The 27,500-nt window shown below is 38.1% G+C and overlaps 1 long non-coding RNA gene across 1 annotated transcript in view; it reads left to right on the top strand.

Annotated features, from left to right (window-relative positions):
- LOC148421554 (uncharacterized) overlaps nucleotides 1–27,500 on the top strand; it is an 88,693-nt gene that overhangs the window by 41,848 nt on the left and 19,345 nt on the right. Inside the window, exons 7-8 of the long non-coding RNA XR_015866098.1 lie at nucleotides 14,809–14,897; nucleotides 15,578–15,670. This is a non-coding gene — a long non-coding RNA (uncharacterized LOC148421554). The remainder of the gene's footprint in view (nucleotides 1–14,808; nucleotides 14,898–15,577; nucleotides 15,671–27,500) is intronic.

Genomic DNA, 27,500 nt, shown 5'->3' on the forward strand with positions numbered 1-27,500 from the left:
AGAACGTATTTCTCTCTACCTATATCAATGGTGCGATTTAAAAAAAAAAATAGCTTTTTACGTGAATACTAAAGTAATCAATTACTTTAGGTACTTTAGACAAATCAATTACTTTGATTGATGACTTTAGTACTCAAGAACTAAAGTAATTGATTACTTCATGCACTAAATGTACTAAAATTATTATTTTAGTTGAAGTAATAAACTAATCAATTACTTTTTGTAATTAAGTACCAAAGTAATTAGTTTTTGTAATGGTACTAAGTAATTGATTAATTTAGCACCAGGGGTGCCCGTTTCCCCATTTGAGAATTACTGGAATAATGCATAAAGTAATGAATTACTTTAGTACTTTACTTCCTAAAATAATTACTTTATAACTTGATTCTTTTTTTACCAACCCTTTTTAGACCCTCCCTTAACGTTGAACATTTAAAGGGACATTGTGTAAGATTTAGACCGTTTTTCATAAACAAAATGAATTTAAATTTCAAAAAACTTGCAAATGAATGTGTTCTTAAAGACCAACAGTATGTTTTCAAAATACTCATAGGTCTAGTTATTATCAGATTATATTTCATGGGGGGCACTTCTCCAGAGGCGGCCATGTTTGTTATAGCTATGGAGAATAGTAAATGCAGCATCTGCAGCACCCCCTGCTGTCCGTAGTGAAATACGGTCTAAATTTTACACACTGTCCCTTTAAAAAAAACAAAGAATCCAGAGCACTAAAGTAATTGATTGATTTCTTTAGCACAGTACTAAAGAAATTGACTACTAAACTAAAGCAACTTAAACTTAGTACTTCATCGCCTAAAGTGATTGATTACTTTAGCACTAAATTCAGTAATTCATTTAAACACTCTTTTAGCCAAAAACCTGAGAAAATTTGAAAACAAAACGATATAAATAAAAACCTGCGATTGATTGTCTGGACTGTAAAAGACGCAAAAATATGTCTTTGGGATTCAATGAGTTAAAGACATCCACAATAGTCTCCTAAAATGATTGGTGCCGCAAAGATGGTCATTTTCTTCACATTTGCAATGGACTACCTTGACCGATAAAAACTCTGATTCTCCGAGACCCGGAATTCCCAAACATCGGTTTCCTCCAAAAAGCATTGGCGGAGTTCAGTGCTGGTGAGTCACGCCGATTATGCATCCGGGCGTCGGCCAGACTGCACGATAAACAAATCAGCTTTTTTGCGCTTCCCTTGGCCCGCGCATGCGATGACACAGCGCCGTCAGCAGGTGGCTCGCAAAAAAGGGGAAACCCGCCCCGGACGCCGGACCGCGTAGCATCGGGAACGTCACAAAAGTATTTTAAAGGGGAGGAGATGTTTTGCTTTCAAACTGCAGACTACCCTTACTTATATTACCGGAATATCTCGGTGTGACGGTTAAGATGGATTATCTGGAAAAGCCCGGCATTAGTTGTTGTTTCCGAACAGGATATTGCTTCGTGTATGTCGCCGGATAATTTATATCCATCATTTTGGGGGAGATGAGTACGTATCAGGACATGTTTCTTTGAACTTCTTTCCAAGTAGATTAAAAGAAGAGAGAGAGAAAAAAAAAAACGCTGTTGGTGCATATGTTTATGATTAAGATCGGGCCGACGCGGGGCCGAGCCAGAAAAATTAAGAAAAACAGCTGCTCCAGCGTGCTGAGGCACAAACATTTTACATTGGAGCAATTATGCTAATTCTAAGCCTGTACATTTATTTTGATAATAAATCTTTGGCTGTGCTGGAGTAGTTTTGCATGAGTCATGGCTCAAAATTGATTCAAAAAGTTATTGCTCTGGACGTTATTTCCACTTTGATAAATAAAAATTGGATTATTTCCCTTGGGCCTTTTCCCACAAAAATGTCGTGGGATTTTATTCTAAAGTACTATAATTCGACAAAGTTGTGCATCAGTCACTACAGGGTATATTAATTTTATATATTAATATATTTATATATTAATTTTTATATATTTATTTTATATAAATTTTATTTTTCTTATATTAATTTTATGATTTTTTTTTTCCCCCGCAAACCCCAATCGCAATGATTTGCGGAAGCGGTGCAAAATGTAAACAAAAACAGAATCCAATGATTTTCTGAAATCCTTTTCGAACTTTATTCAATTGAATATACTACATATGATATATTTAACGTTCAAACTGCTTTTTGCATGTAGTCGCGCATTTTATATTAGATGTGTAAATTAGTTCTATACAGGATGTTACAGGCTATGTTTACCAATGTATTCAATCCTTTGAATTACTGAAACTTTTCATTTTTTTCCCCCCATTATTATTGCTTGATATCCAACTTCTGTTGCTCAATATTGCCCGTTCCATCATATTTTGTGTTTCATAACAATTTCCATTGGTAGGCAGGTCTGGACTGCTAACAGGCGAGTCCTGGGACCACTTGCTGAAGCCGTATTTTTTTTTTGTGCTTTTTTGTTTGTTGGCGAGGTAGAACTCTGGTTTTATTTTTCCTCTAGAAATTTTTGAACTCCATACATATTTGAGACAAAAATCACAATGCAATATTCAGTTTTATTCTAAATTCCATGCTTCAAAGCTATGAATTTTGCCTAAAATAGCATAAAAAACGATCTGACATGATTTATCCAAAAATAATTCAAAGCTAATTGGGTACTGCCCAAGCTTCACAAAATAATATACAGTGTACATAAGAAAACAGAAATTTAGTCGCAATGCTGTTGTGACAACTATATGATTTTTTTTATATTCACTTTATTGTAATTCGGGTATAATTTTTTTGCCTCTATTAGATATAGTAAAGCAGTGGTTAAGTTTTAAGCGAAAGTGTCTTCGTTTGAACAAGATTCTCTATCGGGGCTGTTATATTGCTTTAGAAATGTTAGGACTGAGCGTGGGAGTGTTGCAGCGCATCATGTGACAGTTCTTTAGAAAAACAAAAAACAAATGCCAAGCACTTATAGTGCAAAAAGTAAAGCGCAAAGTAGTGAGGAAACATTGCTTGTTTGCCGTTGAAACAACTTAGTAACTCCGGCTGATCTATGCCAGTTTTCATTGGCGTAATTGAGCCTATATCGTTGTGCTACCTGAATTCCGCTTAGCGTGGCCGCAATTTTATTAACCGGGTATTAAACACAGCCGTTTATGCCGAGCTTCACACATTCTGCCGTTCCGACTGGCACGAGCGGCAAATAAAAAGCACCAGGTACGCAGCGTCTGGCAATGAGATTTATGACCCTCCTGACCAAAGTTGACTCGAAATAGTCTCACCACAACAAACCTTTTGGATTTACGATACTCCGGCGAATCGGTACGGTCAAAAAGAATATCCGATAATGGCACCTCTGGGACTTTAATAACACGTTGAGTGCGCAACGGCTCAACAGCGCACATAAAACGTAGAATACATTATTAATGCTGCAGAGGATTGTTGATTAGTTTTGACAGTAATAGTGTTTTAATTGAAGCCAGATGTAGCCACACGTATGTGCTTTGTACAAGCCGGTGACAGTTTTGCAAGGACTGTAGTCATTAAAGCAAAGCAACATGTTTTATGCTTGTTGCGAAAAAACGCTGGACCAGGAGACAAAAATCTAATTGTACGTGGGCGAGACAGTGCATTTAAAGTGCCCGAAAATTGCCCCAAATTGCAGATGATTTCAAGCGGAATTCAGTCTGCTGCTTATAAAACCTTTAAATACTTGCGTTGCACAATTAAGTCAAAAGTTACTAACGTGAGAATTGTAACCTTTAAAGGGACTGTGAAAAGCATAAAACTGCGCTTTCGACGTTGCCATACGGCATACCGTTTTATATTACGTTATATATTATGTTCATACTAACCCTAAATAAAAGTAAGCCAATCCTCTTATTACTATTTTACAGTGTTATTGCAGCTTGTCTCCATTGGAGATTTTCAATTATGACCATATATTTCTAACGCAGGTTTATCACGCTATTTTTCTTGCGATTTTTCTTCCTCGGACTGGTCTAAAAATAGCAATCTTGTTGATTTAAAAAAAAATATATCCAACCTCTACTAGATGGATTTTCATTTATGACTATATTTATTGCAGGTTTACCTCGCTATTTTTCTTGATGATTTCTTCTTCTACAGACCAGACCAAACAAATATCAATTTGATGGATTTATTTTTCAACAACAGAAACAAGCTCAAAATAAGGAACAAAAGCCAAAATAAATAAAGGTCTTTCTCGACTTTGGGGATTTCGGTTTCTGTGGGTGGTTTTGGGAACGTTACCACTGCGGGACAACATAACTTTACTCCAGTCCATTCCGAAGATTTACCATTACAGTTTCCCTGAGACATAATTTGACAATAACCTCATCCGTGAATATACAGTAACCTCCAAATATGAATTTTAAAGCCTCAATCCCACCGAGGGGCGAAAATTTCCGACTTTTGCCGAAGTAAACAAAACGTGCGCTCACACCAGAGTTACCTCATGGTCGTAAATACTCGCCAAAGACGATGTTGTAGTGATTTTGTTGTTGTTGTCGTTGCAAGTAAATTTTGAACAAAAAAATTGCAGTGCGGCGAGAAAAAAAACATCTGGCGACAATTTGCAACTTTGAACCAACCACAATATTTGCCTCTTTGAAAAACACTCATAATTGTTTACTACTTCGTGGGATAGGCGTTTTAACATTAGCTCGTCAAACCCTAACCTACCTCAGCCCCTAACCCCGACCTTAGCATCAAGTCCAACTTCTTAGTCATGATCAGACCTATATCCAGAAAAATTAATGTCAAAGTCCAGTCCTCTAGGTCCTGTATCCTGCATGTTTTCGATGCTTCCCTCCAAATTTGGAATCAGGTGTTCTAAAGAGAGGATCCTGGAAAATACGGACTCTGGCCCCCGAGGACCGGATTTTGACCCCTGGGATTTATGGGAACCGCTATAATCCCAAACCTTAATAACCCACCTCATTCCCAAACTCTAATTTCAAACCCAAACCCATCCACCTCAATTTTATTGAAATGAAAACCCAAAATGGCAAACTTACGACAGGGAGAGGAACCTGGAAAACACAAATGACTCCGACCTGACTCAAGGACCGGACCTGGACACCTGTGATTTATGGGAACCACTATACAGTAATCCCATCCCTTAATACCTGACCTCATCTCCAACCCTAATTTCAAACACAAATCCATCTATCTCAATTTCGTTGAAATGAAAATTCAAAATGTTAAACTTATTACAGGGAGAGGAACCTGAAAACAAGAAGGCCCCCGACCCTCGAGGACCTGAATCTTGACCGCTGCGGTTTATGAGCGCCACAAATATACCAAACCTTAACGGGGACGAGGCGGGGTAGCTCATCCCCAAACCCTCATTTCAAACCCAAATCCACCTCCCTCAATTTTTGTTGAAATGAAAATTCAAAATGTCAAGCTTATTACGCAGTTCCCTTGTGGAGCTGTCTGCTCCAAGTGAGTAATTTTACGGCCAGTGTTGCGTTTCCTAGAATTCAACGATTACCATCGCAGATTATTCCCAACTCAGATTGATAGTACAGTTCTAGATGACTTGATTTCGCACAGGCTGATTGATCACATAACCGCTTGATGGAAGGTCTGCCATGTGCCTGTGCCCTTCAGAGAGATCTTTAAAGTGGCTTTAATCTGACTCAAAGATCTGCCCATCCTATGAAAGATCTTCTTTGTTGCTCAAGTCAGTGACATCACGCCGCTGTGATCACTCGCGCTCGCCTCTCCTGAAAGCGTGGCGGCGGATAGAAGAAGCGTGCGACACAATGCCTTCATTGTTTCCTCGCCGCACTTGTGACGCCGTCCACCTCTCTGTACGTTTTCTTGTATCAAAGGCAATTTCCTCGCGGAGCTTTTAATCCCGCCGCATTTAGCGAGCGCTCATCCCGTCCCGACGTTATGACGAAGAAAATCCCAAACATTTCCTGCCTGCTTTTGATTTGAAGAGATGTCTTGCAGAACTTAGTTGGATTGTCCCTCCGCGCCCTTGGCTCTTCATCAAAGTAGCCAAACGCTATGAAGAAACGATATCTGTTGCGGTTGTTTAACTTGTCTCGACATTACGGACGCGATATAAGCGCTTTTGAATGATCTTCGAATGGAGTCGTTTCGAAAGATTTGCAATTACCAAATGTCCATGAAATGTAGTTAGGATAACTGCATCCCACCAGGATTTGAATTAGCGTTTGTCAAAATACAAGCTCAAGTTCGTCAAGGTCCTGTGGAGTCACCATCTGATTTTTTTTTATCGTAGGGCAACCATAAGTGTAGCAGCGGCCCAAGATTGCGCTCTTAACTTATTCAATTCCAAAGCAGCGTTTTTACTTCTAGTTTTACTTCTTTTTTTCAAGTATTTTGCTGAAGGAGGGTCTAAAAATGACTGGTACCAAGTAATCGATTACTTTGGGTAATTCGGTACTGAATTAATCAACTATTTAGGTATTGAAATACTAAAATAACAATTACCGATACCTTAAATACGAAAGAACTGAAGTAATCGGTTCGGTAATACCAATCAATTACTGGAGTATTTGATTGGTTGATTAGTAGCAACCATTTTTAGATACTCCTTTACATTTCTCTTTTGGGTTCTTAATAATACATGTAAAAATATTTTATTGAGATTGAATGAGTCTGGTTACACCCAAATTGACGAGAGTGGTCTGAAAAAAAAACAAGTCTACCCTTGTTTGTCTTTGAACATTGACTCAATTGAAAAACTGACTCTCACGTGCAAAGCAGACTTTGGAAGCAGACAGGATACACAAAATCACGTTTATTGGCCAACAATTGAGAAAAATAAGGAATTTGTCTTTTTCGTTACCAAAGAAGCACAGACCACAATGACAAACCAGAACCGAAAAAAGAAAAAAAAGAAAGAAAGAAATCCAACGTAACCACAGCGAGGATCCGAAACGAGACTTGGAAAACTAGACTCGGGCAACTAGACTCTGAAATTAGGTTTACTGTTCAACTTGAGAGCTTGACTCGACATTCTGATGTGTGATTGGGAATCTAGAGCTTAAATACTGACAGAGATCAGACACCATAAAGCAAACTATAGGACCACAGGAAAACAATGTTACTTACACAAAAACCAAGTAAGCAAGAATGATACTTTTTGGACTTTTTGCAGCTTTTTCCTCTGGTGAAGAACTCGTACCAAACCATGACACCAAAACAGAGATATGTACCAAACCATTGGTGTCATTAAGTTCGCAATAATCCTAAACTAGACTAGAATTGAATTAAATAGAATACCTTTATTGTTATCGTATAAATATATACAATTATATATATAATAAACATATATAATGTATTCATATTAAATACAATACAACAATAGAATAAATATTGTAGGAGTAAAATCATGTTTTTTATATTGTTATTCAGTGTGTTAATAATACCTCTGGGGAAAAATATGTCTCTGAGTCTGTTTATCCGTTTTTTAGCCCTCTAGCAGAGGACAAGACTTTGAAAGCTTGATGACCAGGATGAATTGTGCCTCTCACAATGTTTCCTGGCTCTGCTCAAGTAATGAGAGCTGACAATATCAAAACAGGAAGGGCAGAGAGCATCCAGTGTTTTTTGTTTTTTTTCTGGGTGGTATTTACCCTCCGCATCACTTTCTCTTTGCTGCACTGCACCCCTCATACCGCACCATGATGCAACGCGTTAGTATCATTTCAATGGTGGTACAACGATCTTTCCTTCAGAAACGTAACATTCCAAAAATTAACCGTGACAATTTTCTTTGACAATTTTCTCTCGAATTTTTAATGCAGTCTATTCTCAGTAGTCAGAGGCGTATGAAATTGTGTCCGAAAAGTTCCAAAAGGCGTATTTCAAACCGGGGGTTTCCCTTCAATGTGGTCCAGACAATCAACAGCACATGTACAAAGGAGATCCTGCGGCGTTTGCTCCATTCCCTTCAGAAAAAGAGGCCAGAGTTTTGGTAGCGGAACCTGTGGCGGCGCGCTGAGCATCTGACGATTCCTGGCCGAGAAAAACGTGCGCAGTTTATAACTCGGTGTGCCTAATAGACTTAATATTTTGGTACTTGAGTTTTCTCTCTAACTAAGAACTTATCCTAAATTTACAGATATGTCTTGTCTTTGTCTTTTTGGGATTAGTCATAGGTACGTAAATGGTTGTTAAATCTCCTGGGGAGGGATGAAAGGGCAACTTATAGCCGTAGGTGAGGGTAGATCTATGCTTCTTTTGCCCCATGAGGGTTTTTCAACTCTTTCACTTCACCTCCTTCTCTCAAGACTTCTGTCCGCCTTTTTTTAAAATATGGACGTGTTAAGCAAAGCTCCCTGACTGAATCTTGACCCGAGGGCCCTCCCGTGTTGGTTGTATTAGCTTCAGACATTCCCTAACTCATGCGCGATTTGGATCTTTTTTTTTTTTTTTTTCAAAAATACTCCTGCCGTTTTAACAACCAGATGCTCCCAACTCAAGGCGCTTCTTGGATGAAATTTTGTAGCCACCTCCAAACAATCCAGTTGCCATGGAGTCCAAGTAGTGAAAGCCAAGGGAGCTATTCCATCGAAGAGAGTAATCAACAATTTTCCACCCCCGTTTTTTAAAAATAATCTACTAAAAGAAATAAATCAGTAGAAGTTCTTACTGCTCATTAACCTCTAATCATATGACTTTTTAAACACTTAAAAAATTCGCATATGCTAAGTGATGCTCAGTGACGGTGACCGGTATTAGCATGCTAGCAGCTACTATTTAATATCAACAAACAATAACCGCCATTTTGCTCACGCATAAATAATATGTACCTTACACATGAAATAGTGTCCTTTAACGACTTACAGGTGATGCTTCAACAAGCAATGGAGCCTTATGTCAAGACGGTCTTTGCATATGAGTTTTTTTCTCTTTTTCCTGAAGTACTGCTGTCGTATGCCTTTTTCGACTGTTATGTTTGTCACTCGTTTTTTAATTGGACATCATCCCAAACGTGTGATATCCCCTCTTTTTTTGGAGGAGTTTTTGCTCTTTTTCCTCAATGTGATGCTACCCGTTGACCAAACTAGTTAGTGAGCTAGTTAGCGAGTCTCGTGAAAAGTGATGACTTTGGAAAGTGCCTTTTCTGAAGCACTAGGTACCATTTGGAAAAAAATCAATATTTCATTAAAAAAAAGAGGTGCTAAATCAACTCAAACTCTTGAGTTCAAATATTCTCATTCGTAAATGGACAGATGTATTATTTTAAATTTGACCTTTTTTGATTCCTTGCCACCGTGGCTCGCCAAATTGGAATTAAAATGAGCTAAATCGCACCGCATTAGACTGAGCTGACACCCTTGTATCTTCTGCAGAAGAGCAACTGCTCTGACTCAGATTGAGTCCTTTGCCTCCAGTCTCTCTTTTTGATCATTCTGACAGGGCCAGATAGAACATTTTATTCAAATGTTTTTATTTCTATTTTACTCCCCTTTACGTAGAATAGTAATGTTTTGTGCGGCGCAGGTGAGTTAGAGAAAACGCGAAGGGTCTTTGTTTCTAACCTCACCCTGGAGAGAAATGTATTTCCTTGAATTATTAGCCCCTCTCGCTTGACCGTTTCCTCTCCAGACACCCACTTTACTTTTTAATAATAATCACTCTGGAATTCCACCCCAGGAGTGAGCCTCCAGCATTATCACAACCTTTCACATCTGCCGCATGGGCAATATCCTCCCCAGGCATGGGGGACTTAACCTCGGGAGGTTCAAAATTTATCAGAGTACAGCTGAGAGCGAAACGTCAGGCCGGGTTTTTCTTTATGGCCGCCACCCGTCGCGGTCCTCCCCGGCCGCTGTTTTCACTGTCGTCCACATGCGTCAAGGTGATGGCTGCTCTTTGTCCCCCGGCAAAGACAAAGTCTCATTCTTGGGGCGCGTGTTTTGAATTTTTCCGCCAAGCCAATCGATTTGTATGCACCAGCGACGATAAGTCAAAGCCGCCATCGGTCTGAAAGTGTCTTTTGATGGCGGCGCGCTTTCATGTGACCGTGGCCGTTTAATGAAGGCATGCTCTCAAATTTGACACGATCTTGCCTCCGAGGCACCTGCTCAATTAGCTGATGGCTTATCGCGGCGGTTGATGTCAGCACCCACGTATTTCCCCTCACCATGTGCTCAAACTGCTTTGCTGGCTTTAATCACCTGATGTTATTGTTCATGAGACTCAGGACAGGCTGATTTGGACTTAAAAGCAAATCCCCCATTTTCACTTATTTCTCCATTCAGTAAAAATGATCCAAAATAAATGAGATGAATCAAAACGTGGAAAAAGTATCCCCTAATCATAAGCTTTAATACACTTTAGTCAAACCTTTTGGATGTTTGTTTTCCTTGTGCAGTATTTTGACCATTTTTGGGTCATTTTCTTCCACATCATTCTTGCAGTGTTTTGAGATGGTACACTCGTGTTAGTTAGTGTGATACCTAAGTGTCGGTGCCATGTTAAATTTGGAGATGCTGTCACCATCTGGGTGAAATTTCAGCTCCCTAGTGTCTTCTTTCAATGCTTTCCCTTTGATGTGAAATTCCTTTGATGGAAAAATCATAGGATTGGACCTTTGTACCGCACGAGGGTTAAAGGGGTAGCCCACTTATTTAATAACTGCCAATACGCAGCCCCAATTCAATACATTGGCAACATATTAACTCATTCAGTGCCATGGACGAGAATACTTGTCTTTTGAAATAGCAATAACGATAATGAATCATAAAATTCTGGTCAGGTACGTTTTTTTTATGGATAGGAGCTGACACCCTTGACTTATGCTTATCTAATCTAAGCCAATTGAGCGCTGTAGTGCTAACTGTGGCCATTGGATGGCAGTGTTTCCACACTTATAACACAACTGTTACCTACATGCAAGTGTAACTGAAGAATGGAAGTCAATTTCTCAATGGCAGCAGCCATACTGTGTGCATTGTCTTGGTTTTATTCTGACGAATCAGAGCGTCCTTCAATTTTCCAGGCTCTGTACGGAGCATCCAGTCGACGGTCTCATACGAGTTTCAAGATTTCTAAGATAGATGTGTCTCCGTTCTTCTAGCAGTAGTATTCCCACACATTTTTTAATGGGGTTTGCGTTTGTGTTTTGACTGGTAATTTACCAGATGTGATCAGATAACGTCTCAGTGAAGCAGCATTTGGCTCGCTGCCCAAGGTTGCCTTCATTCACTCTATTCCAAGTAGCCGTCAACCACAAAATGTTTATGAGCAAGAAGAGGCTGGTGTTTAGCGTAAGTAGGACAACAGCTGCCGTAGCGGTCCTGAGACCTTGTCTTCTGCGCACCGTGCATCAACTCTGGACAACCTCTCTTCGGCCCGCGGGATTAGAATGACAGACAACAATGTCTGTTTTCCAGTTTTCGTCAACAGAAACCTTTCTCAAGTGACTGAAGAGCTAGTCTGAAGCTACTGAAGATATATGATAATAAATATAATTTCTGAAGGTTGTTTAGTCATTTAATCATAAGGCTAAGCGATGAGCACAACTGTGAAAAATATTGTTGGCGCTAATGCTAACACAACGTAAGCGGTGTCTTAGCTTGTCGGCAAATATTATAATGAAACACTTGAAGATGCTACGTGCCGGTAGATAGATAATAATCGTGTTTACAGTCTGTGCAGTGGGGGGAGCGAAACTACCCCGAAAATTGAGCCGATGCTTCAAATTTTAGCTAACGCTAATGCTAACAGGTTAAATTTATTCAATTTATTAACACCCACCAAAAAAAAAAAAAAAAGAAAAAGCCATGGTCTGTCTTTGTAGTCTTCCATTAACTGGTCTCTACCGCCACCTACTGTCTTGAGGTGAAACACAAGTCAACAAAGAATTTTCTGTTTGCTGACATAGTTTGACTGTCGCTCAAGAGAATATTGCAAAATTTTCAGGAAAAGCAATGTCATAAATCCTTTTAAAATGCATCTCAAAAATTGTAATTATAATGGTTTTATACGGTCCAAAATTTGGACAATGACTACTTTTGTACACAAATTCTCGCGCATCCAGGTGCAATCAATGTCAGAATTGTTTTACAGATTTTAGCCATCCCCTGGAAATTTCAGATCCCTTGTGTAATTTTTCCACATTGATTCTTTTATAATATCATAAAAAGATCAAAGGAATTTCCATCATTTGTATCATAATCCCACAATCTTGAAATGTTATTTCCAAGAGCAATCTGTACATACCATAATTTAAATTGTCCAAGTTTCAGCTTCATGCTTTTGCGAAGTTCGATCTACTTCACGGACCAAAAGCAACGAGATGGAAAATATTTTCTTAGCACCGAAAAAGGAGTCTGACGCAAATCTTAGTACAACACAGGATAATATTTCTTTGCAGGATTAACATCTGGCACTAATGACAAACTTTGAGTGCTATGCATTGTTGTTCTACGAGAGCGAACAAGCCAGCATCAATAATATTCTTTTTTTTTTTTTTTCTTATAAGTGGAGCTCCGATCCCTCGTGATGGATCAGACATTTTGGAGTCCTTTGCGGACTCCCATCACTCTGGCAGCCTAGATACAGGCAAATACACCAAGGAGCGCCAAAACAATGCCTTAATGGGCCATCAATCAGCCGCTTCCACGTCGGCCATCTTTGATCCCACCACTCTGGCTAAGTTTCACACATGTTCAGCTGCTCGGCTTGTGAAGACGAATCACCGCGCCTGTCTCCTCGTGATCTATGATCATCTGGACTCGTATCGTTGGGTTTTTTTTATTTTTCTTAACGCCGTAATTTATGGGGTTAATTAATGGCAGTATTGCAAAAATACAACTACCAATAATATTATTAATAGTGTTTATGATATCAATTCAAAGCTGTGGTGAAATTCAGTGGGGTTTGTTTTTTGTTCCTTTGCTTCTTTTTTTTTTAGAAAACTTTGCTTTTCGGAAAGCCACACTTTATACAGTTTTTTTTTCTTTTTAACTTTAGTTCTGTTAATCCAATAAACAGCAAATGTGACTTGTTTTGGGGATTTCAAATTGGATGTATATTCACTGGACATGGGCTGTATCACCAGGTTTGTTTGTTTTTATGAATATTATCATTTTATTATACATTTGTATTATATTAATTTATTAAAGTAAATTCATCATAAAAGTAAAAAAATAATTGGGCATTGGGCTAATATTTGTGACAATGGACCAAAAAAACAAAAAAAAAATACATTTTGTTCTTCAATTAAAATATCAAATTATTTTTTGTTCATATGTTTTTATATATTTATATATATATATATATATATATATATATATATATATATATATATATATATATATATATATATATAAATAATGTCTGTATATATGAGTGTATATATATATATATATATATATATATAAATAATGTCTGTATATATGTGTGTATATATATATATATATATATATATATATATATATATATATATATATATATATACATATATGTGCATATTAATATGTGTATATTTATATGTGTATATATATATATATATATATATATATGTGTGTGTGTATATATATATATATATATATATATATGTGTGTGTGTATATATCTATATATGTATATACATGTACAGATATGTTTAGATACATACTATATATGCGTGTATGTCTACCCCCCTTCTCTCTCTCTCTCTCTCTCTATATATATATATATATATATATATATATATATATATATATATATATATATATACTGTATATATATATATATATATATATATACTGTATATATATATATATATATATATATATATATATATATACTGTATATATGTGTGTGTATGAGTATAGTGTATGTATTTATGTATACATATACATTTATGTACAGTATACGTATATGTTTGTTAAAGGGGAAAAAAAATCAAAATAAAATGTTAGTTTTTAAGTTAAAAAAACAAAAACAAAAAAACTTTCGTTTCGGACGTACAAGCAGCAGCGGTGACGGTAATGGAAGTCATTGCGTTTGGCCACAAAAGAAATGGCTCGCAGCGGACAAGAGAAGCGCCTGTGACGGCGACGCAGACGTAACAAGAGACGCGACGCCGCGTGAAGCTTTTGAAGCAGATGTTGCACTTCGCGGAGGTCCGTCTGCTTTTTGAAAAGCCAGTTGATGTACTTTGACTTAAGCTGCAGACCAAGTCTTAAGTCCAACCAAATGCTAATAGATCATTTGGCAGCCGCACACACACACCACTCAACTCGTTTTTACGTCGCTCGATGACATTTTATCACTTGCGATAGTTGCTAAAATGTCTTTTGGCGGCAACTGTTGCTCATCACCTTTTTACGCGTCTCTGAAATTACGCCGAGCTTTGGAAGGGAGCCGTCGCCGGGCCCGGAATCGAACCCTGAGAAGCGCCCTAAATGTCTGCGGTCAGCCGCACAATAGAGACGAGATCCCGTCCTCAGGCCGGGACAGGACGACAACAAAAGTGACAAAACATTTCCGCTGCTTTGAGGCGACGTGAAACAGGATCCTTTCACCTGAGGCTTGAAAGCCCGCCGTGCAAGCTGTCGTATGGGCGGATCCTTTTTTTTTTTGGTAGAAAAAAAAACATGTTAGTGGTATGCACCCAAATATTCCAAAAACATTTGGATTTTATTTTAAAATATCACAAATTTTAGCATAATACAGTAATGATGAGTTTTCCCTCCATTGGAAGTTTCCATTCAGGAGTCACATGACCGAAGACGGCGAAACATATTAAGCCATCTAACAAGTGAGTAAATTTCATGTTTGGTTGTACTGAAATGTTCTTCGATTGTCTTTCAGGGGGAAATTTGTTTGGGTGACCTTTTGACCTGACCATACGTGCCAGAACCAGAAAAAAGGTCCCAGTGACTTACCCCCTAATCTAACAGGTATGTGCATTTTTAATTTCTAAATATTTATATATATATATATATATATATATATATATATATATATATAAATAGGTCATCCCCATTATTTTGGTCAATATTGAAATCACGATTATTCATCTTGTCATCTTGTTTGGTCAAACGTCTTTTTGTTTCCCCTTGTTTTGTTAACAAACAAGCAGTATATAAACAAGGCTTCAAGGCTTGACTCTTAGAAATTTTAGGAAGAAGCTCAAATAAATAAAGAATGAAAGCAATGTGCACACTGGGCAGCACAACTAACTTACTTGCTGAGTGTAAACCAATGAAAATGAAGCCAACTTAGCACCAAGCACATGATTCACTTTTGAGCAAATTGTAATCAATTAGCAGTCAAAATGTCATTTTCCGTCATTTCAAACCGAATTTATCCCCATTTTTTTGCCAATTGGATTTTTCATAATGGGTCCCCATTGAGAGCTAGCTCTGTAACTATTTGGAATCAGGTGCATTTCTCATGTAAAATAAACATGTAGGAAACATTGCCCCCTGGTGGTAGGATGACAAAGTACTTGATTCGACGTGTAGTGTCGCCAATTTTTTAAATGTTAATATCGCGGACGATCTGCTTTATTATATATATTATGTATATATACTGCATAACGGTTGTGTTCTTATTTTTCTTCTCTATTTTCTGGTAGTCAAGGTGCCTTGAATCACCATACTGCCTCTCATAGGTCAGCCTTGGTACTACAACAGATGTGACATTTGCAGTTTTCTGTTTTGAACATCAGGTAAGAATGCATGATGATTTATTTTCTTTCACATCTTCGTAAGTATGAACGATGTCTCTAACGTTGTGTCCCGCAAGCGGTAATGTCGCTCATATAAAGCAAAACGATAAAAACAAAAAAGGTCATCACTCAACCGGCGTAAAATAGTTTGCAAAAGTATGCAATTAAGAGCTTTGTACATCGCGGAGCGCCAACCGCACAACGATTTTTCATGTCGTTTTGTGCGTGATCCGGTTGGTTCGGAGGCCTTCCAAAAAACCCCGTGATGGATGAAGGACAGAATTTCCTGTATTTGAGATAAAAGAAATGCTATTTTTCTTGGTATACAAGAGGCATTTTTACTTGTCAGCGGCAACTTTATAAAAGTTTTTTTAACATTTTTAATACTCTTCATATGCTTTGTTGTTTTTCGCGACAAGTCTTCACATGTGGTTGACTGTTTGTTATGTGCGTATTTTTCATCATCAAGTTGGTCTTAGCTTGAGTGAGGAACGTTATATAGTGCGAAAATTCAATCCACAACCAGCACATTTGAGTAGAAATAACAAAACATTTGGAGGAAAGTACGATGATTGAGTTAGTTGTTAGCAAGTCGGCCTAACTGGTCTCATGTTCCGGTTCGAAGGGTTTCTTGGAGTTGGCATGTCGTGCTTGTTCTGATTTGCAGAGCATAAACAAATAAGGATTTGACTCAAGTATTTTAGTTGAATTTGTAGAGTAAAAAACAGAGAAATCACAAGTTCACTGATTCTTTCCTGGCCAGTAAAAAATCCATAAATGACTTTGATAAAAGCACTTACTTTTTATCAAGTTTTTTTTTTTTTTTTCAAATTTTTTACTTTCATTTTAATCATTTTTTGTATGTTGGTTTAAATCCTTCCATAAGCATGGACTTGAACAAGTCATAAAAGTTAGAAAATCTAAAATATTAGATATCCATTTAAAGTTTATATTGCAAAAAAAACCACACACATTAAATAGAAGTAATATTTCCTTAAAAACTTACAATATAAATACAATATACGCTTAATATGAAATATTAATTGAACCTAATAATAATGCGGTACATCTGGCATACATAATGCAAGATGATGATTAAATGAATTAAATAAAATATAAAAGATAAAATTAAATATAATTAATTAAATATAATAATATATATATAATTAAATAAATATAATAATATATATATATATATATATATATATATATATATATATATATATATATATAATACAATATAATTAAATATAATTTGTATTGTTTTATGAGTACTAATAAATAAGTACTATTACAAATACTGATACAATAATCATTTAAATATATTATTAATGTACTTTTATATATAATGCATGTTTTTTTATCTAATTAGGTATTAATGTAATGTATTTTCATTTTTTAATTTTTTGTAATGTTTTTAATTATTGTTATTATTTAAATTAATTTATTAATTTATTCTTGATTGATTTAAATAATTAAACAAGGCTTAAGGCTGCACAAAAATAATAAATAAATATATATATTAGTGGTTTTTGATACTGTTTAATACATGTTATTACTTTAAAGATTAATCCATTATCTACTCTTTTAATTTCAAGACATAATTTAATATGTGCACAAGGATGTTTTCTGTACTTTATCTATATATATATATTTTTTATTTATTGTTATTAATTAATCATCTGTGGGTTTTTTTTGTTATTATTGTTATTATTATATTAATTCAGTGTTGTCAAGGTTTGCCATATAAAACCTAACCGAGCGGTTGAACTGCAATGCCGAACTGTGTTGAACCGACCTAAGTTTTGACCTTTGACCTTTTTGTTTAGTTTAGTCTATTTGTGAGAAATGAACCTTATATTTGAAAATTGCATTGGAATCGCAACGTCGAAAATCATATCAGTGCTCCTGATTGCATGTTATTTGGATATCAATAAAAATCAAACAGAATTCCGCTAATCTCATCTAGCCGCCATACTTTTTTTTTCCTCTGTCTGTATCGGCACTATATCTCATCTGCGAACGTCAGGATTATTTATGCGGAACAGCAGCGATGACTTGAGCGAGCGAGGCAGACGATGACGCGCTGGCATCCGAACGCACCACATCATAAAAGCCGGAGCGCTCCCTCGGGACGCGCATTTGATACCGTTGCCGGGTACACTGTGAACATGTTTTCCAAATGTGTTGCACAACTCACTTTGAATCGAAAACCATACGCCCTCGTCTTGTTTTGGCTCCGATTAAGCCCCGAGTGGTACCGGCGGAGATTCGATCTGTCAACGGTCATCGTTATTTTCACCCCCGTGCCTTTGCTCAGGTTTTGGATTTCCTGTAAACTCAACTAAATGATGCGATTGTTCAAAAGGGGAAGAAACGGAGCACGTTCTTGCTCAACACGTGGATGGAATTTTCTTTTGAATTCCTGGAAATCTGATGTTGCCGATATTACCACCCCCCCCACCCCCGTTCTGAATTTCACATTCGATTACAAACATGAAGAATATCAGACTTGGGATTGCGCTGTTGTCCCTATCTGGGAATCGCACATGTACTCTTTAGCAGATTGTCATCACCCAAAAATGTGAAACAGATTTGTTTTTATGTCTCACATTTAAAATCAAAAAGCAGTAAATAATCACCTCACTTTACGCGAAATTTCGTCCATGTTAGTGCTTTAAAAATCTTGTGTGAAAGGCGTACGTACTTAGCAACGCGATTTTTCAAAGATTTGCAATCATGCACAAAAGTGTGTTTGAAAAGTTCACTTCAGGGTGGGTACAAATCAGAAAGAATTTTGAAAATTGAATGAAGTATTCTGCAACAATTGCGACTTTTGCGTCGCAACATTTTTATGTTTTTATTCATATTTATTGAAAATCTGGTCAAAAAACACATGATTAAAATTACAGGAAACCAAAATATCTTCCTTATTTTTTCATATTCTCCATTGTTTTGGAATCTGGGTTAAGGTTAGGATGTAGAAGGCACACAGGCACAGGGAGAACATGCAAACTATACACAGGAAGGATAAATCGGAACCAAAACCTCTGCATGCTCATCATATGCTTTAGGTTTTTTTCATAATTATATTTGATATGTTATTAATTTGCATTTATTCCAGAAAGATGGTGGCTACTTTGATAATGTAAGAAGAGTGTAACCAAAAAAAAACAGTTTGAACTGGAAAATACCCTGTTTGGAGCGAGACATATCTCAGATTAAAGGAACTCACAAGTTCATTCAAATGTTACGTGAAATGACTTCAAAAAAAGTCATTGCGTCATATCGAAATGAACCGTATCATTCCCGTATCCGAATCGTAATCCCACGGAGTGAACCCAATCGTTCCACTTTTAGATCGAACCATCGTCGAATTGTTTTTCAAAAACGGCATCATTTTTATTACCAGAAATTGATATCGATATGGGGTCATACTTTTCTTACCTTTGCCTTAAACCGCTATTCTTACATACAGAGATAGATTTGTATTCCTCCTGAAAACGGCCGAATACCAACAATTCAAATGAATTCTTGTTTGTCTTCAAACGGTTACGCCCTGACTTTGCGCCATGAAGTTGAAAGGAAGATTGCTTCATGTGAGTTCTCCATTCAGGGACTCAAATGATTCCCATAGCCTGTTTTTACTGCTGATTGCCGTTCTGCTCCATCGTGAACCGTTCCCCGCAGTCGGAACTCTCAGGTTGTGTGCCGCTTTATTTATTTGCGCTCGGAAACTGGACGGAGGATCAAGGAAACCAGCAGTTAGGAGACCATTTGCGCATCCGGCCGTACCAATCGGAATCTGCATCCAATCAGCTTATTTATCCTCCCATTTGCAGGCTTGAGTGTGTGGGTGTGTGTGTGTGTGTGTGTGTGTGTCACCGTTCCAATTCTACACATTGTTTCCAGCGGGAAGGACAAGGCCTTTGGCTAATCACTGCAAATTGGGGATCAAAGCCGAGGGCGACATCCAAGGCAAATATGAGTGTAGTGGCGGGTTGCCGGGAAATCGGGACCAAACCGCATCACTTCTTGCTCGATTGCAGGTACTCGTTAATGACGTGATTTTTCGACTTCAAAGTGAAGCGTGGCGTTTGGCCGATTTTTCGGTCGTCATTCCGGATGGTCGGAATCTTTTGCTGCTCCTTTTCAACTCCGTGGCTTGCTGGATTTACCCTTTCGTGAGGATGTCCCTACGAACGGGGTAATCGGAGAGGAACTTCGGTACCTATCGTATGAGGAGTGGCACACAAGTAGGAAGCAGTGATTTCATAGGGTCTATTAAAATTCATATTTTCATTGCTGTAATACGTACACGTCACTTCTAGGTGGTTGTCAACCATAGTTTGATTAAAAACTCAATTTTATGTACGCATTTAGAGTGGTTCCAAACCTACCGAAGCTTGATGAATTGCAGGTGTAGTTACTCTTTCCAATATTAGCGAGCAATGTTTTGAATTTGAGGAGGAGATTCTGATACACAGAAGCTTCACAAACAGAAGAAATTCTCTCGTCGCGTAGCTTTCGTAGCCTCAAAGCTCCAAAAATACCTGAAGACGGGAGGATGAGTGATTCAAACCGCAGACGACAGATTCACAATTATAATTAGGCATTAAACAATTGTATACCCGTCTTCTGATCGCTTTGTAATAACAATTAGGCTTGGTAAATGGGTAGAAATGTTTCAAGAAAAACTTTGCAACCTTTGACCGTTAAGTTGGAGGCTGGGTTGCGTCAGGAGTCGGCTCTCCGCTGACAGATGAGGTTGGACTGGAATCTCCGTCAACCGTGGTGTTTGCGGATGATATTGCCATGTGAAACCAGGAAGCAGGTGGAGTAGATTTAGAAAGTTGGAGGCATGTGCTAGAATGGAGTAAAGATGAGCAGAACCAAGACACAATAAACGTACCCCTGTATGGGAATAAGAGAACCGGGGGAGGAATCGCATCGATCCCATATCTATTGCACTTGTCCTCAGCGTCGTGGCTTGCTGCGACCTTTGCCAGCAGACCTTTGGCGAGAGAAGCAAAGTACACCCTGGCCTTATTTCCGATGAATCATAATCCTATGGGCAATTTGGAATCGTCAGTAGTTTTTTCAGGGGGAGCGAAGGGCAAGAAAACCACAGGGAGAAAGATGCAAACCCAGATCGTCTGACTGAGCTAGCATCATAGTATTAGTTACCACCTGTTTTTTTCCCCGAGGGGATAAAAGGGGGGGGGGGGGGGGACGTTGGGGGAGACGCATTCATCTGCTTCGTCATTCGGTGACATCATGGTGTGAAAACAGACCGTCGTAACAGCATGCGGAGTCATGATGTATGCCCGTAAAACAAAAGCATATGACGGCCAAGGTAGACAAGAGAGGCTGCCAGAAGCGCGGCGAGCACACATCTGTGCACACGGAAAAGACCCGAAGGCTGCGGGAGGTCAGCTGACTCAACGCTGAGGCATTCTTCGCTGTTTGTCCTGCCAGGTCCACCAGACCAGCGCCGGTACACAAAATGGAGAGTAGGCTTTGAGACCGAGTCCCAGGGCCAAGTCTGTAGGCTCAGCTTTAAGCATTAGCGAAAGTCTGCGGTCTGTCATCTTGAATTTAGATCTGTGGTGTGTGGGCTCCCGATCTCCAATCCAAGTCCCCATCTCATATAACGCAGGTCACTTCAGTGGCATCTTCAGTCTAAAAATTCTTCTTAGACTTAGACCTGCTGCAGTTTGAATTGATAAAGACTTTTATCAGTGGTGCCCCACATACATAAAGATTAAAACTCGGGTGCTCAGAAAATCTCGAAACAGCTCCCCACAAACAAAAAAATAACAGTCAGAGTTATCAATAAAAACAGACCAGAGAAAAGGCAAGAGTCAAAACAATCTTTTGCAAAAGAGGGCGACCGCGAACTTCTTTCGGTGTTCTCGAGTTCCTCGTTTTATTCCAAAGATTACAAAGAAGGTGGTTTTACAATAATACCATATAAGGAATTGTTTGCGTGTGTATGTATGTGTGTGTGCCAATAGGCGAGCAAGCATTTATACATACGGTATCTACAATTATTCCATCAAACACATTAAAAAAAGGGTAACTATTGGTGAGGATAGCGTCTCTTTTGATCACTGCACAACTTTTGCTGCAAGGGAATTTTGAAAATTTTCAAGAAAATTTGCTGTAGCAATTTTCACAAAACAATCCTAGATCACATTATTTTCCATAGAATAAGCCACCCCAAAAAAAAAAAATCTCAAGAATCAACAGCGCGCCCTATGATCCGGTGTGCCTTGTGCATGCACTGAGTCCTAAAATCAGTAAAAATGTTATTGTGCGTGCACTGAGTCCTAAAATCAGTAAAAATGTTATTGTGCGACTTTGGTAAGGCCATAGCTTGATTGCTAATAAGACCATTTCCCACTGACACTGGGACATTAGGGAAGGAATAACTACAGTACGTATGCTAGCAGCAGAGAACATTATGTAATATGTACTATACAGTACATATGGTGGCCAATTCAAGAACATTACGTATTACATACTGCACGTACGCTGGGAGTGATAATCCTTTCAGGGTACGCTATGCACGTTCCCTTTTTGTGCCAACCGTATGTTTGAACATGTGCCTTTTAACCCTTTGGCATTATGTTACAAATTATAGAAGTTCTTTTGATTTTTTTGTGAAATCATAGAAGAGTAAATGGGGAAAAACACTAGGGAGCTGAAATTTCCAGCAGATGATTAAAACATGTAAAATTTAAAATGCAACAATTCTGACATTCCCGTAGGATTGCAGCTGGACGTGCAAGATTTTGTGTGCAAAATTAATCATTGTCCAAATTTGGGACCATATAAAACCATTCGAATTCGAATTTTTGAGATGCATTTTACTAGGATTTATGACATTGTTTTTCCTGCGATTTTTATAACATTCTGTTGAGCGGCCGTCAATCTATGCCGCCAAACAGAAAATTCTTTTTTGAGTTTGTGTTTCACCTCAACACAGTAGGTGGCAGTAAAGTTTCATCGTCACATCCACAAACCATACCATATTTTTTTGTGGGTGGTGATAAATTTAACCTACATAATTATAGATAGAACTGATGCCACTGAACAATTAGAAAAAATATTCCTAAATAACTAATATTTTGCCTTTAAAAGCCTTTACAAAATTATTCCTTAATAACCAATTATTACGCCTTTAAAAGCCTAAAAAATTAGGGTGAAAATGCAAGTGTATAGTTAGCCTAGTGTGTGCACAAGGGTTAATACGATGTTAAGTACGGCAATACATCCCATAATTGAGATTGCGGCTGATAATACGGTGCACCGTATGGTGTGGAAAATACGGTATAAATGGCGGATATTTGTGTGTTCTAAAAAAGGGCTTTTTTTCCCACAAGATTCAAAGATAATGACACCCCCCCCCCCCCCCCCCGAAAACAAAATCAAAACAAACATCGAAAAGCCAGATTGCTGTCCTTTCATTGTGTGATATGAAAACAATAAAAATGGATGGGGGGGGGGGGGGGGGGGGATTCATGTTCACGGCAATAGACAAAGACAGAAATAACATCGTGTTGCCTCCCCCTGGACTTGAATCTTCACTTTGACCCATGGCAGATGCATCTTAAACTCAAAGCTTCACTTTTTGATTCTTCGCCTGTGTTTCGCATTTAGGCCCGGGGGCCCCCTGCTCGCATTTGCCGCAGATGTCCGCTCGGCCGCTTCTGCTTTTCAGGTGCCTTTCGACGCCAGTTGAGTGAATTAAGGAAACATGTCAAGTTGACGCTTTCTAATCGGCTCTTACAGAGTGTAAAAAACGGCGTGAAAATGTTTTATTGCTGTGGTGTTGACGGATCAAATTCTCTTGCGATTTGTCACCTGGACTGTCATCATCCATCAAGGAAAAGTCCGATGACTTTGTTCTTACGGTCAAAACAATGTTAGAGAAGTTTTAATATAATATAATATAATGTAATATAATAAAGTAATATAATATAATATAATATAATGTGATATAATAATATAATATAATATAATATAATAAACTGTACTATAAAATCCGCACTATAAAGCGCACCTAAAAGCCTTGAATTTTCTCGTCTTTTGACGAAAAAATAATATAATTGCAATGTAAATTCTTCAATTTTTATGTCTGCTTTTCAGTTATAAATGCATTTTTTACGATTTACATTTATAGCACCTATTTGAAATTTTGATATGCTGTATACTTGCTCTAATTTTGAAGCTGTGTATATGGGGACAAGGTGCAAAAACTGCAGGTTTTTGTCAAAGAAAGTTTGATTTTTTTCGAATAAATCCAGAAACTGTTGTTAAAACAATATATTTGAAGGTTTTTGGTTGCAATTCGATTTAAAATAATCGTTTGCTATTTAATCGAATCATAAGTATATTCTTTTAAACTCTCGATAGGTCGTGGCATCTTAGTCTTTTAATGTAATGGAGGTATTTTTTCCCCATTCTTCAGATAATACTTTCCACCAATCATCTTTATTTTTAAGTTCTGATTGAAAAGTTTGAGTGACTTTTTGAGTAACTGTTTTGTTGACATTCCCTTTAGTGCAGCTCCATCTAGTGGATGCATACTGCAACCCCATCCACTACGCTTCTATTCTATGCGCCTAATAATGCAGTGTGCCTTATATATGGAATTATTTTTAAAACAGGTCATTCATTGAATTGCGCCTTATAATCCGGTGCACCTTATAGTGTGAAAAATGCGGTAATATAATATTTGTAAGATATATTCATAAACATGGAAATGATCTTCTTATCAATTCCAATAAAAGCATTGCAACGATTAAGTTCAAAATTCCACGAGAAGAACTTAAGTGAGTTTATTTAAGTCAGGAAATAGAGGAATTTTCTCAATTTGCACAGGGCCCCACAACCGGGTCGGCGATGGGCCCCCGGGGGTTCAGATCTCGAGGACTCGCTTGACTTCACGAGAAGAGAGCACACGCGGTCGATGGTTGTAATAAAAACCAAATCTGGGCTCAGCTTGCGGCCATCTGTCACACTGACAGCTACTGTTACCTCTCGTCTCGGCCGTGGCCTCCTGCAGGTGCTGCCGCTGAGGTCCACCGTCGGATGGACCCCCCTTTTTTTTCATGTTCAAAGGTCATAAATCCAACTATCCAACCGACTTTAGTACCGCCATTATTCTCGAGTGGCTTTTATGGAGGAGCAATCAGTAGGAATGACGATTAGGGCTGTTTGGAAATAGTAAATAAAAGTCACAGTACGGTGGTGCCTTGACTTATGAGTTTAATTTTTTCCCCCCCCGATCACGCTTGTAACTCAAATTACTTGTATTTCAAAACCTCTTTCCCTATTAAACTAAAAGGAAAGCCGGTCATCTTTTCCAGGCCACCACCTAAAAATATAATCAGAAAACCAAAGCCCCCTTTATGCACAAAAATGGTAAAAATGCAATCATCGCAGAAGTAACTATGCTGCAAATTTATACATTTATGAAACTGAAATAGGGATATTTGTTATGTCATAATTAGAGTATTATGACTTTTGAAGATTTTTGCATTATGGGAGTCCAGGCTAAGCCATTCATCGAAGTCATTGAACGGCTTACAAATATCATAAGTTGGCTGCTAGCGACACCTGGTGGTTTTGGGGTGTCAACACAAAAAATTCTCTTGCGCCCGGTTCATGAGTTGCCGTTGAAAGGATTCATGCAAAAATTGGGGGAAATGCATGATAAAACATCAGGTTTTCAATATGTCCAAAATTGACAGTATTTCCAATTTTGAATGGCAGTAAATGCGCCTGAAATGGGCTAAATTTCACACCTCTCGGCCTCCCGTTTGCAAGTGTTTACAACAGATGGCAGCGTGGCATATTGAAAGTCGTCATGTTTTGACAATCTATGCAATATGTTATTCTCCTTGTTTTTTTTGTATGCTTTTCCTTTGTCACATATCAAAAAGCCTGAGATGGGTCAACATTTACCCCAGAAGTTAAGCTAGCCGGCGTACATTAGACAGAGTTAGTGTAGTTGTTAATTTCTTAATTTGCATGGTGTTAAGTTTAAGTGTAAGTACAAAAACAGGAAAAAATATTAGTATAAGTGCAGACAGGAGTCGACCAGCGCCTGACGAACGACGGACCAGAAAAAAAAAAAAAAGTCAAATGTCGCTCTTTAGTGGTGGCGGAAGGTTGAGCAAAAATACAACCTGACCATAGTTTTTTCTTCTCCTTTGGGTCCCTTCAGAGTTATGAGACAGATGTTTTACTTTTGACACAGCATGTATGATCTCTTTATGTTCACCCACCCCCCGAGTGAATGCCATTCTTAAGGATGTCATAAGAACCATTCATCACACTTATTTTGGCAAAGACTACTGTCATAAACAGTGCGGAAACACTGCGAATTTTCTTTCTTGTGAAAGAGGAGGAAGAGGAGAAATTGCAGAGAGCTACGTAGCCGTTCTTGCTAGTGTGAATCCATTCGCCACTGCTTTTGCACTGCCATTAAAAGATCAGATACAGGTCGCATAGATGCAAAAAATTCGGAATTGGGTCACTTCAGGCTGCAGTGTGAATCTTGTGAATCAGAACCATTTTATCGGGCTAGCATAGAGCGTACCAGTGTTGCTCCCCGTCATGTTTAAATCAGATGTTATTTCATCACGTAAAATATCAAGATCATGTGTGCGGAAATTTAGATCAGGGGTGTCGTATCGGAATTAGTATTTCTAGATATGAGATGCCTTACTGTGTGAGTCGTCATTGAACGCATCAGCTCTCAACTGCATAAGCAAGCAAGTAGTTTTTTTTTTTTTTTTTTTTTTTGCTTCTCCATAGCTATCAATCGTTGAATGTGAAAACATTTTTTTTTTCAAAACCTTGTTCATAGAACTAAAAATTGGCACAACATACCTCATTTTTCATATATTGAGAACACACCCCAAAAAGCTCAACTCGCTATGGTCTCACTTCATTTCCTATGATTCGTCGACTTAAAAACAGGAAGTAGGTCTTGTTCCAGTTTGATGTGATTGTGTAGGTAAACAGTTTGAATCCCTTTTTAAACGGTTTATCGTAGAAATTGCTATGACAACTGATTGACATATGCGGGACGTCGGGAGGAAATGCGCAAATTCAGTTTAAATCGGACATTTGGTCACCCTACATTCACGAAATTCTGGTGAAATTCGTCGAGACACCCTAGTCAACCTACGTAAGCGAAATTTTGGTGGATTTTGTGGTGTCTTGTGACACAATGCTCAAAATCGGTATAAACCGGACCTTTGCACTGTACAAGATTTGCTAGGACAAATAACGTAATCGGGTATATTGAGGAAATAGAGCAAAGGGATGGGAACTCATCCCTGTGGTATCCCAATGTTTACAGTGATGAGTGAACGAGGATTCTTGTTGAAGGTCCAAGCAGGAATATGATTCATTTTCAATGCCATAATGTAAGAGATAAAAGATAAAATAATGTACCACCATTTTGATGGAATTTATCGGTTTAATCGGTTTAAACGAGACATCTGGTCACCCAACGTTAACGAGATTTTGGTAGAATTTGTTAGGACTTGAGACATTGCTCGAAATCGGTTTAAACCGGACCTCTGGTACATGGTTGAATAACATAGTCGTTTATATTGAGGAAATAGAGCAAGGGGATGAGAACTCATCCCTGTGGTATCCCAATGTTTACAATGAGTGAACGAGGATTATTGTTGAAGGTCCAAGCAGGAATACGATTCATTTTCAATGCCATAATTTAAGAGATAAAAGCAAAATTGCCAAAGGTGAGATGACAGTTTCTGTGTATTTTCCACGGCCTCCTCATGAT

The sequence above is a fragment of the Hippichthys cyanospilos genome, chromosome 7 (genome assembly GCF_059441005.1).
Source record: "Hippichthys cyanospilos isolate Australia breed blue-spotted pipefish chromosome 7, RoL_Hcya_1.0, whole genome shotgun sequence".
Classification (NCBI taxonomy): Eukaryota; Metazoa; Chordata; class Actinopteri; order Syngnathiformes; family Syngnathidae; genus Hippichthys; species Hippichthys cyanospilos.